Raw genomic sequence first — 13,528 nt, forward strand, 5'->3', positions numbered from 1 at the left:
GATGGTTAGCTCTGTTAACTGGTTACCCTATGAAGGAAAGTATGGCTCATTTCACACAAGGCCAAGCTTTTTCACGCTCTCCATCCTGATGAAAGGAAAATGTTATCTTTAATCATATGATGAGAAGCTTGCTTCTGGGCGAACATGACTAAATAAGTCATTGTAATAATATCTCTTGGGGGAAATAACTCCCAAGAGTAAGTAATAAAGCACACAACAAGATAGAAAGACAAAAAAATACTGTAAAGCAAGTTTAAAAAAATGAGATTTTATCTACTTTATAAAAAGATAACTGAGTTCTGAGATCCCAGGCTCAGCGAGAGAGTTCCAGAAGGGCTGAGAAGTTGAGTTTTAAGCATTGCTGTGCAACATAGTCCACCACAAAATGTTTGAGAAAGAACTGAAAGTCTGGAGCATTGGTCAGACAAGCTCGATAATCTTTGTCTTGCAGACCGAAACAAACCCAAAGTTTATGGTAGTGACTTGGGTAATAAACTTTAGGATAACAGACTCGAGTCTTGTGATGGATAATGATTAGCCTAAAGCTTGTGAAATCCTCTGTCAGGCGTTTTGGTTGTGCATTTCATTATGGTGTAGCTTAGACTTTGCAGAGGTTTTGCTGTTTCCCCCCCCAGAAAAGTTCAAGTTAAATTTCACCTGATCTCAGCAGAATAGAAACATCATGTGGTACATTCCCTGCCTAATCCATCCATCCTTTACATGAACAAAAACCTAGCTGTTCTGCACGATCCACAGACTGTGGGGAGTCCCATCAGCAAGATTTGCTCTTTTAACTAAGCCCTTCATGTTTCCTTTACTAAATCAGATAGCAAACCTCCGTGACGTTCTAAATCCAGACAAAAAGAAGAAACTGCGTGAAAGAAAATGAATCACCAGGAGTGTTATTTTTCTAAAGATGACAATGAATTACCCCGGGGGGGTGTTCACGTGTGAGTCAAAGACACGCAATTTAAAATTTTCATAAGAACTTGCCAGACAGTGAAGCATGTCCAACGTGTAATGCATCCCCCCCCCCCCCCCCCCCCCCCCAGATTGTCACTACAAATAGAAAATGATTAGTTTATTTATTAACCCTTTAAGACCTACCATAGAACCAAGTCCGCCAGAGCTTATATTATATTTTTACATGTTGTAGTGCCATTTTTGGGAGCATTTCAAGTTGCTATACACCAATACAACCATTATAGCCCAGATTTTAATAATATGTCTGCATTAAGTGCATAGTAATTACATAAATTGCAAAAAAGTGCAATAAACTAAAAAAAAATTGAAAATCATTTTTGTTTTTTTAACATATATTTCTAGTTAGAGAAATTTAAGAGGCTTATCCCTCAAAACTCTAAATACAAAAAAGTTGCACAAAATAGTTTCCCACCACAGGAAATTTATTTTGAGTGTCTTCATAGTTTTATTTTTGAAATACACCAATTTTTATATACTGTAGGAAAAACGAAAATAAATATTGTACTGCAAATTTGCTAAAAAGCAGCATATGCATCAAAATAAACTATTTCCAGCAGTGCAATATGAGTCCTAAGCATCCCAGAAACAACACAGAAAGTCATAAAGTCAAACATAACTTTTAAAAACACCAGTATAGGCTCATGAGGCTATATGGTAAAAAACTACATTTCCGAAAATGACGAAAATGACGTCACTTCCGGTTTCGGCAGAGCATGGCGGACATGCAATAGTTCGTGCTGATGGACGTAGGAAGTGTTATGAACAGCTGATCGGATCGGCAAAACGTGTTTCTGGAATATTATGTTTGTGTTGCTGCAAGCGCTTTTTATGCAGTTTTTGCAAAACTATATGTGGAAGGAAACTGTGACCGAGGACAAGCTGATGGCATAAGATGTAAGTACAACTCCTCCAGTTTCAAATGCAAAAAAAATTATTGCGCTAGCTTACGTGGTTGCAGAGCTACCGGGATTTAAAAATAGTTGCAAAAAGGAGCGTGCCCACTCCGACCGGCTTTAACCCTTTAAGACCTACCATAGAACCAAGTCCGCCAGAGCTTATATTATATTTTTACATGCTGTGGAGCCATTTTTGGGAGCATTTCAAGTTGCTATACATCAATACAACCATTACAGCCTAGATTTTAATAATATGTATGAATTAAGTGCATAGTGATTACATAAATTGCAAAAAAGTGCAATAAACTACAAAAAAATTGAAAATCGTTTTTGTTTTTTTAACATATATTTCTAGTTAGAGAAATTTAAGAGGCTTATCCCTCAAAACTGTAAATACAAAAAAGTTGCACAAAATAGTTTCCCACCACAGGAAATTTATTTTGAGTGCCTTCATAGTTTTATTTTTGAAATACACCAGTTTTTATACACTGCAGGAAAAACGAAAATAAATATTATAGTGCAAATTTGCAAAAAAGCAGCATATGCATCAAAATAAACTATTTCCAGCAGTGCAATATGAGTCCTAAGCATCCCAGAAACGACACAGAAAATCATAAAGTCAAAGATAACTTTTAAAAACACCAGTATAGGCTCATTGAGGCCGGGACGATAAAAAACTACATTTCCGCGAAAATGACGTCATTTCCGGTTTCGGGCAGGTCATGGCGGACATGCGATAGTTCGCGCTGACGTCTATTCCAATGTAGGAAGTGTTATGAACAGCTGATCGGATCGGCAAAGCGTGTTTCTGGAATATTATGTTTTTGTTGCTGCAAGCGCTTTTTATGCAGTTTTTGCAAAGCTTTATGTGGAAGGAAACTGTGACCGAGGACAAGCTGATGGCATAAGATGTAAGTATAACTCCTCAGGTTTCATATGCAAAAAAAATTATTGCGCTAGCTCACGTGGTTGCAGAGTTACCGGGATTTAAAAATAGTTACGCAAAACAGAGCGTGCTGCTCCGACCGGTTTTAAAGGGTTAAAGGGTTAAAAACAAAAAAGTTAAAGGATGCAGGACAATCATCAGTCTTTTAGACTAAGGCAATCTCCATATCATGAACATGTGTAAATGTGAAAAGTTATATGTGTCCTTAATATTTGTACAAACCATAAAAGAAGAAGACAACACAGCTGGAGGCTGGAAAATTACTGCAAGACTAGTTAAAGTCTTTGCATTGCTGAATGCATCAGCCCTACATTCAAACAGCAAAGCCTTTAAGGTGCACTAGAATGTGCCAAGAATAGGCGTGCACGTTAAACAACCTGTTTTTATTCATTTAAAAGGAACAGGTGCTTTTGACAAAATTGCTTATGTGTAGTTGAACCATGTCTTCTATAAGAGCCGCCCTTTAACTAAGGTCACGTGCTGGTCGCCTGCACACTAACAGAGGGTTATAATCTCAGCAGGGATTCCTACTTGTTCAAAGGACCAGTTCACCCATTAACAAAAACACATTAACGGAACAGTGGATGTCCTAGCAAGACAAGAAATTAAAACTATGCACATTTCTCAATACTAAAATATGTTTTTGTTTTTAATTAACAGTTATGTGGACTCAGACTATAAATCTATCAGTTTTTATTGTTATGGTTTGGCCCTAAATGCTGTAAATGGATCCATCCAGAAAAGAATCTAAACAGAGGTACCCAGGGGAGCACTTCTGCACTACCCATGCATGCAATGGAAATATTAGCTAATTATTCATTAATGAACAAACAAGGGACTTAAACCAGTCTGAGCTGAGCAGTTACTAGTTAACTAAAACTAATGCATATGGATTACAAAATAGCAGCTGGTATGAATGCATGAAGGAATAAAATGTCCAAATAATGTTAAAAAAGGTTGAAATAAAAAATAAAGAAACAGTTAATTAGCTTATTGTTGAGATAGCAATTGATTTTTATAGCTAAATGTTATTTTTAAATTAAAAAAAGCATCAATAACAATTTAACTGTTAGCTGAAATTATTACCTAAAATGATAGCTAAAAATCTGAACTACACTTGCCAGGGGAAATTATGAATGAAGAATGTGAAACAAAAGGTGGTGCTTAGGAAGACCATGATGCAAAAGTCTTGGGTCCTCCACAGGTAATGAGGGTACATCGGCTATGCATTAAAGGATTATGAAGATCCTGCTTGGTGGTAGGCCTTTTTCTTTTGCATTTCTGTGATGCCTGATCTTTAAAATCCTCAGATGTTTAAGGAGGAGAAATTCCGGGCCTCCCCTGTGTCTGTCCTCTCAATGCACAGACAAAAGCATGAAACCTAATACCAGGACCTTGCCTGAAGACTGAGACCATCAATGGGAAGTGAATGATCGACTAATTACAACACCAACAAAAAGCTTCTGAACATAATCCAGAAGGGGCCGAAGGCAGCCAATTATCCGTCACTTCGCATCATTATTTTACGCCACTCTGACTCTCATTCAGATATTGCATTTCATGTGCAGACTCACAATTTGTATGATGTGCTAAATATAGCATTTATGAATCATTTAAAAACAGTTAGAAACACAATAGCCTAGACTATTGACAGAGGAGAAAAGTATGCGTTCCACCATCGACTTTCTATGCAGTCTCTATTACCCTAAAGGTAAAAATAACCCCCAACCAGGCACAACCCAGGGTGACAACACAAGACCATGTGGGCAGTCCAGCTAAAGGGCCTTTTGGCAACAACCACACACACATACGTTTACACATCCTTGTCTCCATATGCACCTATGTTATTTCAGCATGTGCGAGTTGTTAACCTCTCGCTATGAGTCATGGTGTAGTCACAGTGTTAGCGGTTATACAAGCATTACGTTCCACAGCAATGGGAGAGCTGGGAGTTTTAAATGACACACACTAATTAGGACATCCTAACATCCCCGGTTCGAAGCCACATATGGTTGAAATACATCCGCTGGACAAAAACAGACAAAAACATATATAAACTATAGTGAACTTATGGCTGAAACACACAGCACATCTGTGTCTGAGCTGCAGCTGCGAGGGCATCAGTCCAGCATGTCACAGTCGAGCAGCAGTACATCTCAAAATGAATCAACTGGAGAAATTAAAAGCACGAGGAAGCGCCTGTTATACTATCATCTGATAATCTGATAATCTTCAGTACCATGCCTCCACTCTCTCTCTGCAGGCTGCAAGTCCCTGTTTGCAAACAGAAAAGCTCTCTCATGTAACCCCGAGCAACAGGTTTCAACACAGTGGTAAACAGCTGAGTCCAAAACAGAAAAGACTGCAAGCAGAATCTATTTTTACCCAGTTTCAAAGCACAATCAGTTGTCAGTGAAGTGGAGTAATCCACTGCCTAAGGTTAGGCCTGGGAAGCACTTGTTTCAGGACATGCGTGCTATAGGCTTGTAATTCAAGTTATCAGCTGTAGATGGACAGATAGTAGATAGTGTTCCTATACTGCCACTATGCTCTGGCTTTCAGTCAGAATGAAAGAACCTAATTCAAATCACATCCTCTTACATCTCCAGGATCTCCAACCGCTGAATGTATGTCAGTGTGTGTGTGTGTGAGAGAGACAGCCAGGGAATGAGAGGTGGGGGTTGGCTAATAAGAATGGAGGTCAGAAGGTCACAGCTATCACATTAGGAGGGAAGAGAGTCCTGTTTCCCACAGACACTTATCACAGTCCAGGAGTGACCTGTAGGAACAGGGTACCATGTTAAATGCCTCCTGTAGCAACATCTTTAAACTGTTAAAATGTCTTAAATTGATAATTAAACACAGAATACATAGAAACTTCCACGCCAATGAACTTGAATCAGGAAGTGGAATATGGAGGTAGTATTTAAAGTTGGCAATTGGCTCAATAGCTCTACTACATGTGACTGGTCGATTTCGTAGTTGGTTTCTCCTTCAAATTCATACCTAAAGTACCTGTTAATAGAAATATACGGGTGGATCTTGTCCGTGTAATGCACGCTCTTCGTGGACGCGTTTCTGGATCGGGGCAAATTCACGGCTGCACGTTTAGTTGCACAATAAGAGACGGATTATGGAAATACAGCCAACACGTGAAGCAATGCAGACAGTGTGGTAATCCTTAGGTTGATTGCTGATTGGTTAAAAAGTTGGCCATTAACAGAAAAGATAACCAGTGAAGTTCAACATGAAGAGGAAGAAACAAAAAAGCCAAGCATCAAAAATCTCTTGATGAAAAGCAAACATAACATTGGGTTTCATTTCAATATGAAGAAGGTTTCTTAACACTTACGTCTTCTAATTGCAGGTGAATTAGCCATAAGCAGGAGTAGCTCACATTAACGGTTATTCCAGTAATATTATAATATAATACAACAAATAGATGTAATACAAATACCAAGTAAAGACACCGAGTTGAGAGTCGCGCCCAGACACTGATGGATTGCTCTGTCACAGATTCTCCTCACTTATGAGCTGGTGTTGGCTGTGCTGCTCATGTTTTGCTCTTCAAGTATGAGTAACACATGTATTGTTGTGAAACCAGGCATTTTTCTGAGCTAATACATTTTCTGGAGCCATAATTATGTAAGCTAACAATGTGTTGTTAGCTCTTCACTGACACTGCCACAAACTGTAAGCTGTGATGTCTGATAGCTAAAGTATACGTTAACCCACGCCCGTTTCTACGTTTAGATTCAGGTTCCTTTGCTGATGCGTTTAGGTAGGTTTGTGTTGCAGTTAATAGAGCGGGCAACTATTCTACCAGACGCAGAAAATAAGCATTGCTCCTGGCTTCACTAAAGCTCCAAATGCTAAAAATACTACAATAAATAAATAGCTTCCCCTTAAAAAATGAATAAATGGAAAAGATATGTGCATAGTTTCCCATAGTTTAGTCAGATGGACAATTCAGATGAAGCTACTTCTGTGATGCTTTGTTTCACTGCAAATCTTCATCCAGATTGAAGAAGCTAAAATTCCCCATATATGGGGCGGAGTCATCGTTTAAAATGGACCTGGTCATCCTCTGCCACTGCCCGATATAAAGAGACCGCAGCATTACGAGAGTCAGCTTCCCCAACCATCAGCTTGTTCCTGTCCTTTAAAAGATTTACTCCTTCAAGACATGCAGGTTAACTGAATACAGGCCCAAACCCAAGACTAATCAGGGGTGTTTACCGTTTCTATTAATCTAATCTTAAGCTTCTTTTCTTTTTTTAAATCACTGACTAGTTGCTCCAACATTGTTTTGGTTAACTCGTCACTTATTCCATCTTCAAAGAGAGGAAGAAGACTTAGGAGCTCATCACATGGCGAGGTACAACCCCATGAAATCCCTGCAGATGCTGTGCGTAATCTATGTGCTGAAAAGCAGCAGAAAAGACCTACTGCTTTTTTCTTTCTTTTCTTTTTTTAAAGGGTGCATCTTTGCACTGAGCGACCCAGTATCCTGCAGAAAGAGACAGACAGGCAGACGGAGCCCTGCAGGGATCCACGCAGTCCTGCTCAGACAAGCAGAAACAGCTTGGCTGTCACTCTGAAAGAGACACATTCCACAAACACAGAGGAATATGTAGCCTGTGGTGCCTAAACAACTGTTACAGTATAGGAAGGAGGTAAAGGCGTGCACCGTATATGGGATAGAAGACAGACATCCATGCTTTACCATAATTATTGCATTAGAGAAATGTAATTTTCTCAGTAAACACTAGCATTAATCCAGGGCAGATCAAAGATGGATAACTGTTCCATACATGGGTTTAACCCTGAGAACATGTCAAGTATATGTACCATAAAATTCCCTGTTGGCTATTAAGAGTTTGGTTCTTTGTTTATTCTTGAGATTTAATCAAACCCCACAACACATGTATGTTTTGGGAACCTCTACTCATGCACCAGCAAGTCGAATTCTTTACAGTGACTGTGAGAGTTAACGACAAACAGTGTTTCTGTAACCCAAGTCTACTAAACCACTAAGATCTAAGACCAACAAGCACCACTCTAAGCTCCACTGCGCTCAATCATCACTCAGGCAAATGATAAGGATAATTAAAAGGAGTTGCAATGCAGGAAATTACCAAAGAGCTCAGAACCTGCTGCCTGCTGGTGATCTTTAAAAAATTCCAGCTCCAAAGGGACTACTTCGAGGCCTCTTGTAATTGCGATGACTCCACTAATTAGCGCACTGTCAAGTCAGAGCATCCGGAAATGTCTAAACTGTAATTGGCCTTCAACACCATGCCTGCCAGCTAATGACAGACAGAGAATTTGAATCTTCTGCCTGAAACAAGTTGAAAGGTTTCTTCATTTAAATGTGTGCTCGGCTGAGTTTGACATTTACAAGTTGTGTGGCCGGTTTGTGAATGTTTGCAGGGGAGAACCAGAACGTCAGCACAGCGTTTATAAGGTGCTAGGATGTGCATGTCTGCTATTTTCCTGACCTACTAATTTGAACCAGCTGGCAACAAATGAAAATCTGATTGTTGGTGTGAGCTCACACCCCCAGCAGTGATGTGTAGCTATGGGGAAATAGCTCCCTCTACTGTCCACAAAGTGGGCCACAACTTTCTGGAGAGGAATACAAAAGCCTGAGATCCTGCCTCAAACCAATCCTTTCTTAAGGTTTATACTATAAACAGGTTAATACTGAGGTGTATTTAAAACTAAACTTTCTTTAATGCCTCAAAGATGAAAACTTTTTTTTTCTTTAGTGGTTCTCAAACCATTTCTGGCAAATTTCCCTTAAGAAGCTAAAAAACTCCTCCACTCCCCCACACTTCAGTTTTTTATAAACCCATAAGGAATAAAAGTAATCCAAGTGTAATTTTAATTAACACGAGCAAGACAGCATCAGCCAACTTTGTACTTACTGTCTTTCATAAGGAGATCAACATGCGTCCCGGTCATGCACCCCTCCTGCTGACAACTACAGGCGTAAATGAATGAGTGCTAACATATGTTACATGTTTACAATGACATGTAAAATTTAGTTCCCCGCATGCTTACCTCTACAGGCCTCACCAAATGACCAAAAGCAAACTTTACTGCTCGCCTAACAAAAACACACCTGTGGAAAACCAAACACAGCGTACACAAGGCCTGTCAAGTGCCAACAGCCACTCAAGTCAAAATATGCATATTTGAAAAATAAAAATGCTACTAAAAGTGTATCTCTGTAGCAGAAAAGAAGGGGAACGATTATCTCTCCCACAGTCAACATTTCAATCGATGCTCAAAGAGCTACTAGAGTAATTACAAGGTTTTTATTTCCTTCTGCTACAATCTTGCGTCAGTCAAGCCTTCAGCACAACACTCGAACACACTTTGGCTGTTGATGAGACAGCCCAGAAAAACCCCACAAACATGTGTTTAGTTGTTTTGTTTCCCAAATGATGGGAATTGACGAGTTTAATGTGTCGACTGAAGCTCATACGATTACTTTTGAACCCCTGCCAAAAAGAAAGCCTGTTTTACAAAGTGTGAAAAATTCAGATACACCGGGAAGAGTTTGATCTGCCATCTGCCGTGTCCTCCAGTAGAGGGAGACCAAATCAGTGAGGGGTTAATTATGGGGCCTAACAGGACACCAACCTCATTACAGTCAAAAGCACTTAGGTCACAGGACTGTCATTAGTCTGCACATGCACGCACAGCACACGCAAGGCAAGCAGGATGACACAGTCCATCCAGGTCGTCATGGGAAACGGACCCTAAATATTTAGTTTCGGTAACCCTCAGGAAAGAGCCACCCTGCACGCGGGAGTTTTAGACGAATAGCTTCCTCTAACCATTATTCAACATCACATTCCTTCATAGTTGCTATAATTCTCACTTCAGGGAACCTATGACGTCATTTTCAACACCATATTTTCTTCCCCGACTGTAGCAGAGGAACTCTGGATGACCTACAGGTTCAAATATTCTTTATCTAATTTTAGCTCCTCTCCCTTTAAGGCCATCCTCAATTTAACCAAGCCTTCTTCTGATTGGCTGCCCCTCACAAACAGTGGGTGGGCAGGCTTTCTTTGCTGTGTGGGCCTGAGATAACCATATCAGGGATAGCCCCTCATCTATGACATCACAGAGGCGAGAGTATAAAAAAAAAAAACAGTCCGAGGCTTTGGGCTGTAAATGAGACTGAAATTATATGACAGAAAATTTTACCTTTTATTTAATAGTGCACATTTTAACTCACATATTTTACTTTGGGCTATTAAAAAAAGATGATGTTGAAGTCAAGTTAATAATTTACTTATATACTTATATTTATTTATTTATGTATTTATTAAATAAATCTATTTATTTACAATTTATAAGCAAAAAACTACAAAGTTAAAAACTTTCTTTCTCTAAATCATAAATCCACTGTATATCCTAAAATGAATTCCCCACTCCCGCCCACCCACTTTTTTTCCCCTCAAATCTACAGCAGAGCAAGTCATTGCATGAACTTGAAGTGAAGGGTCATCCTGCTCTGACAAATCATTTACCTGGTTTGTGGCCATGAAAAGAATGGAGAGGGACTCTCCCACACCTGGAATCCAGACACTTCTTGTCTGGCACGGGCAGGGTTTGAGGGTCACCAGGTTTAAAATGTCTCACTGTGTAAAGCTACATATTTACTAAAAAATATTTGAGCGCGGAAATGAGAAAAATATTTACGAATGACTGGGCTTTTACCCAATAGCATTTTTGGTGGGGGAGGGGAAGTTTGATATCTGTAGACTATGCAACAACAAAAAAAAGAAGAAGAAGAAGCTATTTGAGCAGTACGTCATGGGTCAGCAGGAGGCATCACCACAGGTTAAAACAAGAGCATTTCATGAATGCATACCTTCATGAACCAAACTGGAATATTCCGGAAGATTGTCATGACTTCATAAAGACAACGTCTCCTCCCAGTTTTCTTATTTCTATAGGATATGCATTTGACAAAGCATGCAGTTTCCATGTTTGCCCTCATGATGGTAAAGAAGTCTTATAGGATGACTTCAAAAGTTAATGATTAGTAAGGTTGGCCCAAGACCTGCCTCAGGTAAAACTTTAATGGCAATCCATTCAGAACCTTGTGACTAATGCCGCTAACAGAAATCAAAAACCTTTTAGATAGATGGAAAAAGATCTCCAAGGAGTCAAAAGGAAATCAGGAAAGTTGCATTCTCCTCTGATGAACTGGAACAAAACAGTCCTTAGACTTCTGACTAGAGCTACTCATCAGGTAAACACTGTGACTATAACTGTGGCTTTTTTTTTACTTTAAATTCCATTTATGTATTAAATACCTGTCCCTGAAATCCTTCCCCTCCACACACACACACACTGCCAGAAGCTACATGCTGTAAATACAACCTGTATGAAGTCTGATTGGTGTCTCTTCTTTACATTTTTAATTCCCGCCCCAGAGACAGTCCACTGCTAAACACCAGTCGTGTTGTCTCTGGAGGTGGAGAGATGAGCAGATGGATTGCACATACCAGCTGCTTCCCTTATGTGGCGTGTCTAACAAACAACTCTGTCCACAGCGAGTCTGAACATTTCCTTTTCCGTGCATATGACTGCCATGAAAGAGGCCAATTTTGGGCAAAATTTTATCACCTCATAAGAAAAAGTCAAAATTCATGATGAAAACCTCCCAAACAAAAATGCATCAGCACTGAGCAGCGAACTGGTCTCGACCACATTTCGGAAAAAGAATTCCAACCCATCACCAATCAGAAAGGGGAGAGGAGGGGACCCCAATGCTTGCTACCTGACCAGCTGCATGTAAGGGAGGTTTGACCAGCTGGTGATGACAATGCTGTCATTCTTGCTTCCCACAAAGATGAAACAGTGCGGAGATTGGAAGTCTGGAATTGGCAGTGTTGACTCTGGGGATTAGGATCCATAACCGGATGGGCAGAAGAGAACAAATTATCCTGATACTTCTGAGAGGCATCTGAAGTGACTGCAGGGAAATGGAAAACAGATCTGACGTCTTTTAAATAATCCCTGACCTCTCCATCTTCTCTTAAAGAGGCTGCGTTTGTGAAATGTCCGTGCTAACATATACAAAGTGACTGTCCTCTGGAGATTTCCCCTGGTACATATTTATTTGTGCGTGGGTGATTGTTGCCTTTACTATTATTATTCCCCCACATGAGAACACACACAAAGACAGCGAGTTATGAGAATGCCTTTCAGTTTGTGCGTCGTTTTAGGGAAGTGGTGTGCAGAAGCAAACTTTGATCTTTGAAGTGAGAACCGCATAAAAACAAGAAAAAAAAATCTTGAAAAACCTTCAGTTTATGTCGGACGTAGTGAAGGGGAAAAAAAAGTTTTGCCAAAGTCGTTGCTTTTAAAGTCAAAACAGGTTTTTTGGAAGTGCCAGATTGTTTAAAGGGAAATTATCGCCCGTGATTGAAAACGGCGCCGTGGTGAAAGATGAAACCATCGATTTGAGAAGAAAAAAGAACTTTGGTGTTTGTTTGGCCTCGCTTTGTCCAATGTAGCATTAAAAAGAGCAATTTACACGAAAACTGCACAGAAATATTGTGGCTATTGTTCTTTTAGCTGGGATTTCACATCACGTTGAACCTCTGTGATGATTTTAGATACGGGTAATTAGCCGTCTATCTACACAATGGAAGTCTTTGGCTGTTTAACAGTGAATTCTTTAAAGTTTCTCACACATCTAATCCAACAGGCACGGCAGACAGGCTGGCAGACTTCAGCACAAACCAACTGTCGTCATTTTGCCAGGAACGGATTGAGACGGTGATACGCCGAGACATGAATTCACAGAAGATCTGAAGCATCTTTTGTGGCTAGTTATATTCACCTCACAGGAGGCAAAGCTCTTTTGTGTAATTCACAAAGCTACCTAATGTAGACCCTTACTGAATTCTCCTCCACTGGAACAGGTTTAAATTAAAAGTCCATTCGTGTGTCACAGATCCCACAGAACAGCTAAAACAGAGCACTCTGGATTCATTAAAGATGTTATCTATTCTCAAAAAGCCTCACACAGTGTTTATTTCCACTCACTGACTCATTCCAAACTGAGTTTAAAAAAACAAAAACTTTGGTGTGCCGTGAAAGAGCATGAGTCAGGGTGAGCGGATGTAAATCGGAAATTTCTCCAACTTGCTAACAGATGGAGGGGAAATCCAGACGTCTCTGCGACCACACGGCCAATACATCGGCGACTGTCGTGCAAGAAGGATTTGTTTATGCCGTCACAAACATTTATGCCTTTTCTAGACAAAGCGTTTTTTTTTGCCACAATCTTTTGAGGTCTGAGGACAGAGACATCAGCTTTATCCTTACACCTTCTTGCATTTTCACTGGAGATAGTCCCATATCTATAACTCCAGGAACAATGCCACCAAAAAGTGTGCTCACTTTTGAAACTATATAACCCAGAAAATTTTTGTAGTTTTGCAAGTCATTGGGTGATTTCAACAATGCCAACTGCACAATTTCCTCAGCCTCTTAATCCCATAATGAGCGAAGCATGTGTTCGAACATCAAAAGGTCCTGAGATGGTGGCCGTTACAGGGGCACTCTTCTGTGACTTTCCCAGTGAAAGGGAGTCGTTTCCAGAAGCTTTACTCAGCCAACCAAGCATGAAGTCGCTTCAAATGGTTTGTTGAAAACCTAAAAA

Source organism: Neolamprologus multifasciatus, chromosome 16 (genome assembly GCF_963576455.1).
Source record: "Neolamprologus multifasciatus chromosome 16, fNeoMul1.2, whole genome shotgun sequence".
Lineage (NCBI taxonomy): Eukaryota > Metazoa > Chordata > Actinopteri > Cichliformes > Cichlidae > Neolamprologus > Neolamprologus multifasciatus.